Source organism: Panthera onca, chromosome B4 (assembly GCF_046562875.1).
Source record: "Panthera onca isolate mPanOnc1 chromosome B4, mPanOnc1 haplotype 2, whole genome shotgun sequence".
NCBI lineage: Eukaryota > Metazoa > Chordata > Mammalia > Carnivora > Felidae > Panthera > Panthera onca.
In genome coordinates, this window is record NC_138345.1 from 87627549 (window position 1) to 87640878 (window position 13330).

Here is a 13330-nt window from a genome sequence, read left to right on the forward strand (position 1 = left end):
GTACATTGCAAGTATATATACCTACTTTATATTTAAATATTTTATTCCCATTATAGATGTTTTCTAAGTTTGCATTTAAATTAATATGCTATAATTAAAAAGCCTTCCATTTTGGATCTCTTTTAGAATAAGGTACAATATACATATGTTATAAATATTGTTACATTGTCTAATACATCAAATCACTATTAAACATTTTGTTTACTATTTTTCAAGCTTTTTGTGATTTCTTTTAAAAGTATCTGTTAAAGAACACTATCAAAATGAGTCTGACATAAAGTTAATATTTGTATTTAAATGTTTTAGAATATAAAAGCACAAGTAGAGATAGAGGAGTATAAGAATTGCTTTTGATGGTAAATGAAGGAAGGATGAAAGAATTAGAAATCGTTTTAACATTTGTTTGAACATGGTAAGAACCCTTAATTTGAGATCTACCCTCTTAACAAATTTTTTAAGTGCACAGTACAGTATTGTTAACTGTAGGCACATTGTTGTGTAGTAAATCTCTAGAATTTCTTAATCTTGTATAACTGAAACTTTATTTCTATTGCACAGTAATTTCCCATTTCTCCCTTCCCCCCAGCCCCTGGCAACCATCCTTGTACTCTCTGTTTCTATGAGTATTTGACCAAGTTTAGATATCGCATGTAAGTGGAATCATGCAGTTTTTGTCTTTCTGGGATTGGCTTATTTTACCTAACAGAATGTCCCCAGGTTCATCCAAGTTATCATATATGGCAGGATTTCCTTACTTAACACAGTCTTACTTCCTTAAAAAAGTCTGGATAATATTTCATTGCAGTATGTGCCACATTTTCTTTATCCATTCATCCATCTATAGACATTCAGGTTGTTTTCCTATCTTAGGAATTGTACTGCAGTGAACAGGGGAATGGAGATATCTCTTTGAGATGATTTCGTTTCTTTTGGATATATACCCAGAAGTGAGATTTCTGGATCAGATTGTACTTCTATTTTTAATTTTTTGAGGAACCTTTGTACTGTTTTCCATTGCAGCTGTATCATTATATGTTTCTGCCAACACTGTACCAGTGTTTCAATTTCTGTACATCCTATGAGCACTTGTTATCATTTGTTCTTTTGATAGTAACCATCCTAATAGGTATGAGGTAATATCTCATTGTGGTTTTGATTTGCATTTCCCCAACAATTAGTGATGTTGCGCATCTGTACTTATTGACTATTTGTATGCCTTCTTTTTGAGAAATGTTTATGCAAGTCCTAGGCCCACTTTTTAATCTGGTTATTTGTTTTTTTGCCATGGAATTGTAGGAATTCCTTGTATATCTTGGATATTATCCCCTTATCAAATATGTGGTTTAAAGATTTAAAACTAAGACGTGAATCTATAAAACTCCAAGAAGATAATTTAGGGGGAAAGCATCATGACATCTGTCCAGGCAGTGATTTCTTGAATATGACAGCAAATCATAAGCAACAAACGCAATAATAGAGAAATGGGACTACATCAAACTAAAAAGTTTATGCACAGTAAGGGAAACAATAAACAGAGTGAAAACACAACAAACCGATTGGGAGAAAATATTTGTAAAGGTTTTAGAATGATCAGTTTTATACTACATTATCGAAAACACTTAGTGCCAGTTGTATTTCAATTTTAGACTTTTCAAACCTTTGAAAATAATATGGTGCCTATTATTTTAGTATATCTGTAGAATCCAAGGGGACTTTCTTAACCAAACACATTAATCTTAGCAAATATTCACACTAAGTAGGATAAAGGACTATAAATAGTTTAATATCAGTTTAGGTTAGGTTTCCCTCAAGTGAATTGTGAAATATTTTAAACATTTTCAGAGCTTTTGAAATTTCAGAATTTTCATAAGGGATTATAAACCTATAGTTTGAAATACTTAAAATAATGATTCTTAAGTAAATTAAAAATAATTTATTAAATGTTAACCTCGCAAATAAAAGAGAAAAATGATCTGGTACTTAATTTTTATCTTTAAAACTAAAATGCATCTTTAATGAGTGGCTCTCTGTCCTTTTTATCTTGTGAAGTTTTTTTATTTAAATTTTTTATGAGACCACTTAAGTATATTAATTAGATTTTATTATTACTCCCACTTAGTAGGGTGTAATATAAGGGTAGAACTTAGAATAAGAAGATATTGAAAGCACATGGTAGATAATTGTAAATTTCTTGATTGATGAAGCTTAGAAGTTAGAAAGGTTTTCTTTGTGAATATTTACTTTTAGTCTTTAGATCAAGATAAATGTTCTTTTTTCTAGCTTATTGTTAGATTGTTATGTATTTGTTAACAGCTTTAAATAATTTTTGAAATTTCAAAGTTGCTTGTGCCTTAAGAAATACCATGAGTTCTAAGGATTTAGAGATCTTTTCTACTTAAAATTATTTTCACTTGAAAGATAAAACTATGTATTTTCTTTTCTTCCCTATTTGCTAGCACACAATACCATTTTTATTAAACAGCTGAAGTCCTTCTATAAGAGAAAACACAATTTCTCGTATATAATACCTAACAACATAGACATAAAAAATGTTGGTGAATGAAAGTACTGTACTAGAAATGTGCTTAGTTAAGAGTTCCATTCTTCACTGAATCACCCAGTATTTTAACACAGAACCCAAATGTTAAAGCATGAAAACATTATACATATATATATAGTATATATACATGATATATATATATTATAGTGTCTATTACTGTATGTTATATAGTATCCATTATATACTATAGCCTATGATCTAGTATCCATTTACTATAAAATATGCCTAATACCATATAACAGAATGTCCTAAATTGCCCAATGATAGTTCATTAGAATGAAAAAAAAAAAAAAAATGTGTTTTTTGAAATTAGCATCAGTGTATGAAAAGACTCTCAGAAAACTAAGAATAAAAGGAAATTCTCCTAATTTAATAAAGTCTGTATACCCAAAGTCTGTAGCAAAAATTATATTGAGACATTTTGAACACAAACCAAGTAAGATTCAAAGTGAGAGAAAAAATTCACTATTTGCATATGATACAGTCATCTATGTAAAACCCAAAACCCATCAGCAGGCTATTAGAACTGAGAAAATTCAGCAAGATTCTTTAAGATTAATTTGTAAAAATTAATGTGTTTTTTATACCCAGAGGTCAGCAATCTTTTTAATAAAGAACTAGATATTTTAGCTTGTGAGCCATATGGTCTCTGACTTAACTATAACTCTGCCAGTAGAGCTTGAAAGCAGCCATAGACATTATGTCAACAAACGGTTATGGCTGTATTCCAGTAAAACTTTATTTACAGAAAAATGTGGCAAACTGGAGTTAGCTTGTGAGCCATAGGTTCCTGACCCCTGCAAATATCATTAGTATATACTCCATAAGTAACCCAATCAGAAAATAGTATAACAAAAATTAACCTAATTAGGAATGCATAAAACCTTCATGGTAAATAACTAACCTATTAGAAGACAAAGGATTATCATGTACTGTGTGTTTTAATCTGATGATACCTGTTTCTTGAAATCTATTCTGTCACTGACTCCTGTTAAAAATTCTATCCTGAGTTTTGTTTTGTTTTGTTTTGTTTTGTTTTGTTTTGTTTTGTTTTTTGAGAAACTTCACAAACTCATTCTAAAATTAACATATCCCAGTAAAGGTCCAGGATTAGCTAAGTCACTTTTGACAAAGAAGAGGAAGGAAACTCTGAGCCTACTACATAGTGAGAATTACTACAAAGCCATAATAATGAGAATAGTATGATGCTAACAAAAGAAAGGCAAATACACTGGAATAAATTAATGAGCTCAAAAAAAAACGCTCATGTAAATATGAGAACTTGGTAAGTGGCACCACTAGGCAATGAGAAACAGGTTGCTTAAAGCAGGTAGATGCTTAGATTTTATTAGGAAAACTAGCTGTTTGGAGAAAAACAGGATCACCAGCTTACACATTATTTATAAAGACCAACTCCAGAAGGAATACTCAAATATGAAATGTAAAACTTTAAAGCTAATAAGAAATTTCAGGAAATATCTATATTTTAAGAATCAGAGAACATAATGTGAAAATTAGTGGGTTTGATTACATCAAAATTAAGTATTTCTGTTAAAGGAACCATAAATGAAAGTAAAAAGTCAAGTGTCAGTTTTTTTAATATCTAAAACCTACATGAGAATAATACCTTAATGTACAAAGAACTTTTATAAATTAACAGAAACAAAGCAAAAATCTTTTAAAAAATAACTGAAAGATATGAATAGTTTAAAGAAGGGGAAGCTCCATTGCTGACAGGCAGATGAAGAGATATGCAAACTCACTTGTAATCAGAAAGCTTGACGCACGAGGTACAACCTAACAGCCACCAAAATGACAAAAATGTAAAAGATAGCTAATACAGAGTTTTGAAGGGTTGTAGGAGAAGCGTTATGAACCAGTGGTGGGAGTGTTCACTAGAACTGCCATTCTATAAACCAGTCGGTGTCACCGAAATCAGGAATTGTTTAATCCCTCTGACCCAGCACTCAGGGGAATTTTTATGCAGGTCCCTGAAGATACAAGCTGTGTAGCTGCATTGTTGCTGGTAGTGGGGATTTGGAGGCAGCCTAGCTAAAACGAGTGATGGTATGCTGTGGAATACCAGAGCGGCAGGTAGAAGTACACAATGACAAGATCTTTAAAACTGGGTAAGTTTTAAAATAAATATACAGTTGAGAGAAAAGAAAAAACAAAATGAGATTTTAATTAAGTACCATTTACATAAATTTAAAACAAAGCAGAACATATTACATAAAATTATAATATTTAAGAGCATAGAGAAAGCACCTAGTATAGAGGAAAATAGGAGTACAGATTAGGAAGAAAAAAGATGAAGGAATTATCACTTCTTTTATATGTATAAGTAAAGTGAGGATGCACATTGTTTTTTCTGGGCAAATGCCAGCTTTGAAAAGTAGAATTCTTTGTGTTCATTGAAGTCACATTATAAGCACATATAACTTAAACAAATTCAGCTCCAGCAGAGAGCCTATAATCTTTAGGCCCTCAAGAGAAATTTCAGCATATTAATGTGTAGAACATTCTATTGCCATTATATCTGGCAGGAGACAACTCCTAGTCCTCAAGATGGTGTGAAGATGCTAGTTCTAATAAACATCACTAACCTGGATTTTTCTGGTGTTCATATTGCTTACCACATAACCGGTTCCTACATAGAGCATCAAAAGTCGAGGGGAAAACATTAAAGTTGTAATAGGGTGATAGAAGGAAGAATCATCTGTTAAATTTGTTAAAATATGGTTTCCTAGGCCCCATCCTCAGAATTTCTGATTTGGTAGAGCTGGGTGGAGCTCCTGAATTTAACATTTCTAATTAGCTCACAGGTGATTCTAATGCTGTTTGTCTAAGGATCACACTTTGAGATATTCTGTAGGTAATGTTTCTTAATATTTACTGTGTGGGACACCATAGGTGGCAGCTTCCAAGGTCTTCACCCCAGATAAGCAGAAGATAAATCTTTATGGTGGGCCCAGGAATCTTCATTTAGGTGCTGCTTATGAACAAGAAAATACCATTATAGTAAGCATATGTTTGTTGAGAGAAAGCATGTTAGTATCTAATTGTCTGACTTTACTACACCACTGAAAACAGGAACTAAAGTGCTCTGAATGTCCTAAAATTGTCCTGAGCCCATTTTTATCATAATTGAGCCTGTATATCCTCAGCTGAAGCTAAATTCTTATGCTACTTGATTGAGAAGAAATGCTAAATATTAAGAAATGTTAAGGGTAAAATATAATTTTGTTTAAAATATGTAGTCCTGCAGTTATAAAAATGCATATACCCTAAAATAACCCAAAATCCGTGTTAGAAATCTAAACCTACCTAAAAAATACTCAAGAGTTTTCCATCTGGATTTTTCTGCTAGATACCAGCATGTGATTTGAAATTTTCAACTTCATATTTATGTTATATTTTAAAAACTAAGTGCTTAGTTTTTTCAGAACTTGCACTTCTCATCTAGTTTTGCTGATTTCTTACAACCTCTAAAAACACAATCTTTTCTAATAATACCTTAGAGAAGTTTTAACCCACAGTTTTCTGTTCTGTTAAATTTGACCATTTATTTTCTAAAGATGTTGACATCAGGTACATAGTGTAATTATTCAGGTGAAGATATATAGTTAGTTAAATCTTGTATTTCTAAAAAATTATTTTACAGTAGATAAATTGTAAAAGTATAGAAGTTCCTAAAAAGAAGAGAAACCTGACCAACAGATGATCCCTCACTTTCCAGTTTGTTTAAACATAATACTTTTTTCCTTAGCCATAGCTTCTGAAGTACAACTTTATTAAATTTTGAATTCATTCAAAAATTATGCAAGTTTTTTCTGTATGGTTTTATTTAGGTATAGTTATTTCAAAGAATGGTTTTGAGATTATTAATATTATAGAAATGAAAAGATCCAAATTTTACAGTTTTACTGAAATAAAATTCTTGTGAGAGCAGCCCAAGAAACTGATTTAATTCAGGTATTTTCAGTAATTGCTCACAAATATTGATAAAAGGCATGTTGATTAAGTATCGGGTGAATAAAAGTTAAGTGTTATTGATGATTGTGAAAGCCAGTTTTCATGGGCTAAGAAAACATCCAGAGAAAGAATCCAAAATCAACTAGATAATGCATGAAAGGCCAAAAATACTCAAATGGAAAACTAAGTTAGTTCTCACTCATACATTGTCTTTCGGCCATCTGTTTTGTTCTAATTAACAAATTCCAAATTGGTGACCAAAACACTAAGTATAAACTTAATCTGGTGCCATATTAGTTTTTTTTTTTTTACAGCACTCTGTCCCTGAGTGCTCTGCTTGGCGAGAGGGAGCATTTTATAAATAAAACTATTGCATACTACTTTTTGCCCAAGATAAATAATAAAAACACCTACGTGACTCTGCAGTATTGTTTTTGTTTTTGTACACTATCGGTTTCAAATCTGTATTCGTTTAAATACATTCAAAAAATGCATAATTCTTTAGAACTTTTTAGAGAATGATTAAGCCCAATTTGCTTAATAATAGAACATTAACTGTATAAATGGATTCAGAAATGGTGCATAGACCTATTTGACTGAATATTATTAAAATAAATATTAGGAAACTCTTACCACGTAAAGTATTGGTTTCATTTTAACAAATTGTACTGAGACTTTTTAAGTATTTGTACATGATAGGTTCTGCTTATTTGAAACAGATTTGGTTATTACAGTTCTGTTTGGGTACTAAACAAGCCATAGTTATTAGCATTCACAGAAAGTGCACCCTCAAAGTTTCTATGAAAGTATACAAACTTGTTACCAATCTTAACCTTGTTCAAACACAAAGTAGGGGGTTGAATGATTTGAGTTTGTGGGAGTTGAGAGAATGGCTCATAAGCCAGCTTTCAATTCCTTGTCCATTCATTTATATTCACATATTTTAAATTAATAATGTGTCTTCTATTTAAAATGTAAGCTCTGAGCCAGAAATCTAGGGTAGTATTCCAAAATCTGCAGTTTGTTGTCAATTTTTAAGACGTTTTGAATTTTTGTAAGTTTTCTTGCATGCTTTATATCATTTTATTTTGTTCCTATTTTGTTCTCCTTCAGTAAGAGACATACAGTGACTTTTTCCAAGACTTTAAGTTGAGATAATGGAACAGCCAAACAAAACTGCCTAGTATGCAGTTAAAGATCAGGAACCAAAGCTTGGAGAGTAATAACTGCAGGTGCAGAGTTCTATTCCTGGAAGTGAGAAATATAAGCATATATGAATTATCTAATAAAAAATGTAAAGAACTAAATACTGAATTTTAAAGGAGGTCCTTAAGAAATGATATAAAACAAAAAGATCAAATAGAGTAATCCTGAACATTTAGGAAAACTGGGAACATATTATATCGAAGAGAACAAGGAGAAACACTTTCAGAAGGTAGCGAATGGTCAGCATTGCTAAGTGATGCAGAGACTGGGGAGAGGGATGGGGAACAAAAGAGATTTTCTGTGTATTTGACAAGTGGAAACAGTATGTTGGGAATAAGAAATAGATGATAGGGAAAGAGGAATTGAATAGTCAGAAAATGGAACAGCCTGTATAGATCAAATCACTCACCATGAAATGTACTGACAGAAGAAAGATAACTAAGAGGGTAAATTGGTTGGAAAGGCAGTGTTCCAAGAGAAACTATATATAAATCTTTTTGTTATTTGAATATATACATCTTTCTTAGGTATTTGTCACCTAAAGATAGGCATCATAATGATGTTAGAATGAAGTTCCTGTGTGCTGCTGGTTATCAATAAGCAGCTTTTTTCTGGTTATTTTAGATGTCCAAATTCTAAATTCTTTTTGGAAATGCTTGTGCCTACACATAAATACACTCCTCATAACTGTACTTTGAGGTTTCTCATTTTAATAAAACACCCATTAAGACCTTGAGTGTATATATACACTCCTTTGACATGCTGAAAATGCACATGGACTAAATAAATATTTCCTTCCTCTAAACACTGTACCAGCTTCCTGTTCTGGAAAAATAATATATAATCTAGTACCAATACCATGTCTCCCAAGTTTTGCCAAACAGCATGGTCACAGTCAAGTTTATGTTAACTAGTGTCCAGATATTTATTTATTTAAATTTTTAAAAGTTTTATTTATTTATTTTGAGAGAGAGACAGCATGAGTAAGGGAGGGGTAGATAGAGGGAGAGAATCCCCTCCATGCTGCCAGGGCAGAGCTTGGCATGAGGCTGGAACTCAGGAACCCTGAGATCATGACCTGAACAGAAATTAAGAGTCCATCGTTCACCCAACTGAGCTACCTGGGCGCCCCCTAGTGTCCAGTTATTTAAAAGCCATTAATTGAAGTTAGAAAATTTAGTGTATTTCATGCATAAATGAATATTAAGTTTACAGTTCTCGTATAGATGCTTAATATTCACAGGTACTCACATATAATTATTGGATATATTCTTTTTTGTTCCCTGGTTCCAAAAAAGATTTGAGCAATTTATGGTAACATGTATAAGTCAGTGTTAACTATATGAATAGATACAGAAATCACTCAAATGTAAACTAAACTTAGTCACAGTAAGGTGAAGCCAGAGGAGAAGTTAGCTGGTGGGAGCAAGTAAGGGCTTTTGAAGTTCTCAAAATTGATCTGCAAATATATGGACTTGATTTGGGTCCCGATTCAAACTAACCAACTGGGGAGAAAAAAGGGAACATGAACTGACTGTTCAATTGGGACTGGCACTGGTATCGTATCTCTTGTGGGTTAGAGATCTATACTATAAATTTTTGTTTGTTTTAAGTTTGTATTTAAATTACAGTTATCATATAGTGTAATATTAGCTTCAGGAGTAGAATTTAGAGATTGATCACTTATAAAGAACACCCAGTGCTCATCTCAACAAGTGCCCTCCTTGATATCCATCACTGCCCACCTCTCCTCCAGCAACCCTCAGTTTGTTCTCTATAGTTCTGTGTAGTTAAGAGTTTGTTTTATGGTTTGCCTCTCTTTTTTTCCCCTTATGTTCATCTGTTTTGTTTCTTAAATTCCACATATGAGTGAAATCATATAGTATTTGTCTTTCTGTGACTTTCTTTGTTTCGCATAAAACACTCCAGCTCCATTCATGTTGTTAGAAATGGCACGCTTTCGTTCTTCTTTATTGCTGAGTAATATTCCATTATATATATACAGGTGAAATTATAAATGTCTGGAATTTGCTTTAAAATAGTCCAGCAAAAACATGGGGAAAGGAGGCTGAGAGGATACAGATAAAAGTGGCAGAATGTTAATTTTTGAAGCTAAGATCTGATACTGGGCACATGAGGACTTGCATATATTTGGAAGTTTCTATAATAAGTTGAAAAAAATGGGTTGCAGTTTTGGTACTGGGATTCATAATGACTAAAGGAAAGTAACTGTAATTTTATTTTTAAGTGGAATGTTTTATGTTGTAAGTACCATTGGTAGTCAAAATAAGGAACAAAAATAAAGTCATGAGAACCAATTTATACATAAATTCCCTTAAACTTTCTTCCATTTATCTTTAAATATCTAATACCCTGCCTGTCATAGGAGAGGCACACAGCAAATGCTTGTTGAATTGAATTAATCTGTATCTTGCAACAGTAAAAGTGTTTAATTTTTAGAGAGATTTAAACTTTTCTTTTTCTCCAAGAACTTATCTTTAGAAATGGGGAGGGGTGCCTGGGTGGCTCAGTTGGGTTAAGCAGCCGACTTCAGCTCAGGTCATGATCTCACGAATCATGAGTTTGAGCCCCGCGTCGGGCTCTCTGCTGACAGCTTGGAGCCTGGAGCCTGGAGCCTGGAGCCTGGAGCCTGCTTCGGATTCTGTGTCTGCCTCTTTCTCTGCCCCTCCCCTGCTGATGCTCTATCCCTCAAAAATAAATAAACACTAAAAAAGAAATTAAAAGAAATGGGGAAAGTTTAAAATTGGTCTTGTTTTTCTTAATAAGATAATTTTTGTTTTACGATGTTAGATTTTACAACATGGGGTTCTTTTATGTCAGATTTGAAAATAACTATAAAATCTTTCATTGTTTTGCAATGTCAGCGTTCAAACTTAACATCTCCATATTTTGGTTGCTCAAAATGGTTTTTTAAATTACATGGTTTTCATGTAATTTAATTATTAAGTTAATTTATCAAGAATATTCAGGTAATTTATCAAGTTGTATTTTTCTGTTGAAGGAAGAAGTTCAACTTAGCCTTGAATTGCATGCTTTTAGTTGAAACTCCAGTTTGAAGTAGGGCAGTTCAGATACTATATTTGTCAGGCATGAAGTTTGAATTTCTGTCTTCATTAAATAATTTCAGTTAAATTGATGTTTTACTGTTTTCTGTCTTGTTTAAGACTTGGATCCCTATTTTATATTATACCTAGCCCAAATTAGCCAAAGTTAGTTTAACACTAGGTTACTGGCTTAGTATCTAATCTATGAGTGATATTCTAAGCGCTTTTTTTTTCCTCTCTGTTCTCCTTAAAAATCCAACTAGAGCAGGGTTGCTGAGGAACGGTGTAATTTCTAAATTACTTAAAAGAAATAGATCTCAAGAGCTCTGGTTATAATCCACAGACTGACTAGTCAACCCCTAAATTAACTCCACAAATGTTAGCTAGATTGGGCTATGTATAATTTATGTCAGAAGCTGGAATTAGAATAAATAAGTGATCTGTTAACATTTATCAGTAATGTCTATAATGGCATTTTAAAAGTCTTGATATACTTTAGCTTTACCTGTGGACCACATCTATCCTTCTCTTTCTTCTGATCATTATGCTTTTTAAGAGCAATCTCTCTACCAATGCTATTTATCCCAAATAGAGCATATCCCAATGCTTCCTAGACCTTGCTTTTTCTTTCACTATCTCCTCCCTTCTACATATGTATAAATGCCTACCATACTACCACACATATAGTAGGCACTTAGTTAACAGTAATTCATTCTTATTTTTTTAATTTATTTGTTTAAATTCAATCTAGTTAGGGGTTCCTATGTGGCTCAGTCAGTTAAGCATCCAACTTCGGCTCAGGTCACCATCTCACAGTTGGGGAGTTCGAGATCCACATCAGGTTCTGTGCTGATAGCTAAGAGCCTGGAGCCTACTTCAAATTCTGTGTCTCCCTTTTTCTCTGCCCCTCCCCTACTCATACTCCCTCTCTCAAAAATAAACATTAAAACTTTTTTTTTTAATTCAAGTTAACATACAGTGTAGTATTGGTTTTAGGAGTAGACGTGCTCATCCCCAACAAGTGCCTTTCTTAATGCCCATCACCTATTTAGCCCATCCCCCCACAAACACCCCTCTAGCAAACCTCAGATCTGTATTTAAGAGTCTCTTATGGTTCACCTCCCTCTCTGTTTTTATCTTATCTCCCTTCCTTATAAGTTCGTCTGTTTTGTTTCTTAAAGTCCACATATGAGTGAAATCATATGATATTTCTTTCTCTCACTGACTTATTTCACTTAGCATAATAGACTATTGCCATCACATTGTTGCAAAAAACGATTTCATTCTTTTTGATCACCAAGTAATATTCCATTATACACACACACACACACACACACACACACACACACACACACACACACATCTTCTTTATCCATTCGTCAGTCGATAGACATTTGGGCTCTTTCCATAATTTGGCTGTGGTTGAGAGTGCTGCTGTAAACATTAGGGCACATGTGCCCTTTCAAATCAGCATTTTTGTAACCTTTGGATAAATACCTAGTAGTGCAATTGTTGGGTTGTAGGGTAGCTCTATTTTTAATTTTTTAATTTTTTTTTTACGTTTATTTATTTTTGAGAGATAGAGTGAGACAAAGTGAGAGTAGGGGTGGGGTAGAGAGAGAGGGAGACACAGAATGCGAAGTAGGCTCCAGGCTCTGAGCTGTCAGTATAGAGCCCAATGCAGAGCTCGAACCCACAAACAGTGAGATCATGACCTGAGCCGAAGTCGGATGCTTAACTGACTGAGCCACCCAGGCGCCTCTCTGTTTTTAATTTTTTGAGGACTCTCCATACTGTTTTCCAGAGTGGCTGCACCAGTTGCAGTCCATCAACAGTGCAAAAGGGTTCCCCTTTCTCTGAATCCTCACCAACATCTGTTGTTTCTTGAGTTGTTCATTTTAGCCATTCTGACAGGTATGAGGTGGTATCTCATTGTGGTTTTGATTTGTATTTCCCTGATGATGAGTGATGTTGAGCATCTTTTCATGTGTCTGTTAGCGATCTGGATGTCTTCTTTGGAAAAGTGTCTGTTCATGTCTTTTGCCCATTTCTGAACTGGAGTATTTGTTTTGGTGGTGTTGAGTTTGATAAGTTCTTTATGGATTTTATATATTAACCCTTTATCTTATGCGTCATTTGCAAATATCTTCCATTCTGTCAGTTACTTTTTTTGTTGATTGTTTCCTTCACTGTGCAGAAGTTTTTTTCTTGATGAAGTCCCAATAGTTCATTTTTGCTTTTATTTCCCTTGCCTCTGCAGACATGTATAGTAAGAAGTAACAGTAATTCATTCTTTTCTTTCTTTTCCAGTGTCATCTTCCCCCCCAGCCTATAAATATAAATCTATCCTTTCTTTAAAAACAAAAATAAAAACAAAAACTGTAAACTTACTCCAAATACCATTCTTTATTTTTTTTTTCCTTTGTTGGTCAACTTTAAAAAACTAGTACTTACGGGATGCCTGGGTGGCTCAGTCGGTTAAGCATCCAACTTCAGCTCCAGTCACAATCTCATGGTCTGTGAG

General features: G+C 33.2%; 1 protein-coding gene across 5 annotated transcripts in view; it reads left to right on the forward strand.

Annotated features, from left to right (window-relative positions):
• Positions 1–13330, forward strand: part of USP15 (ubiquitin specific peptidase 15) — a 120472-nt gene that overhangs the window by 50597 nt on the left and 56545 nt on the right. The window lies entirely within an intron of this gene.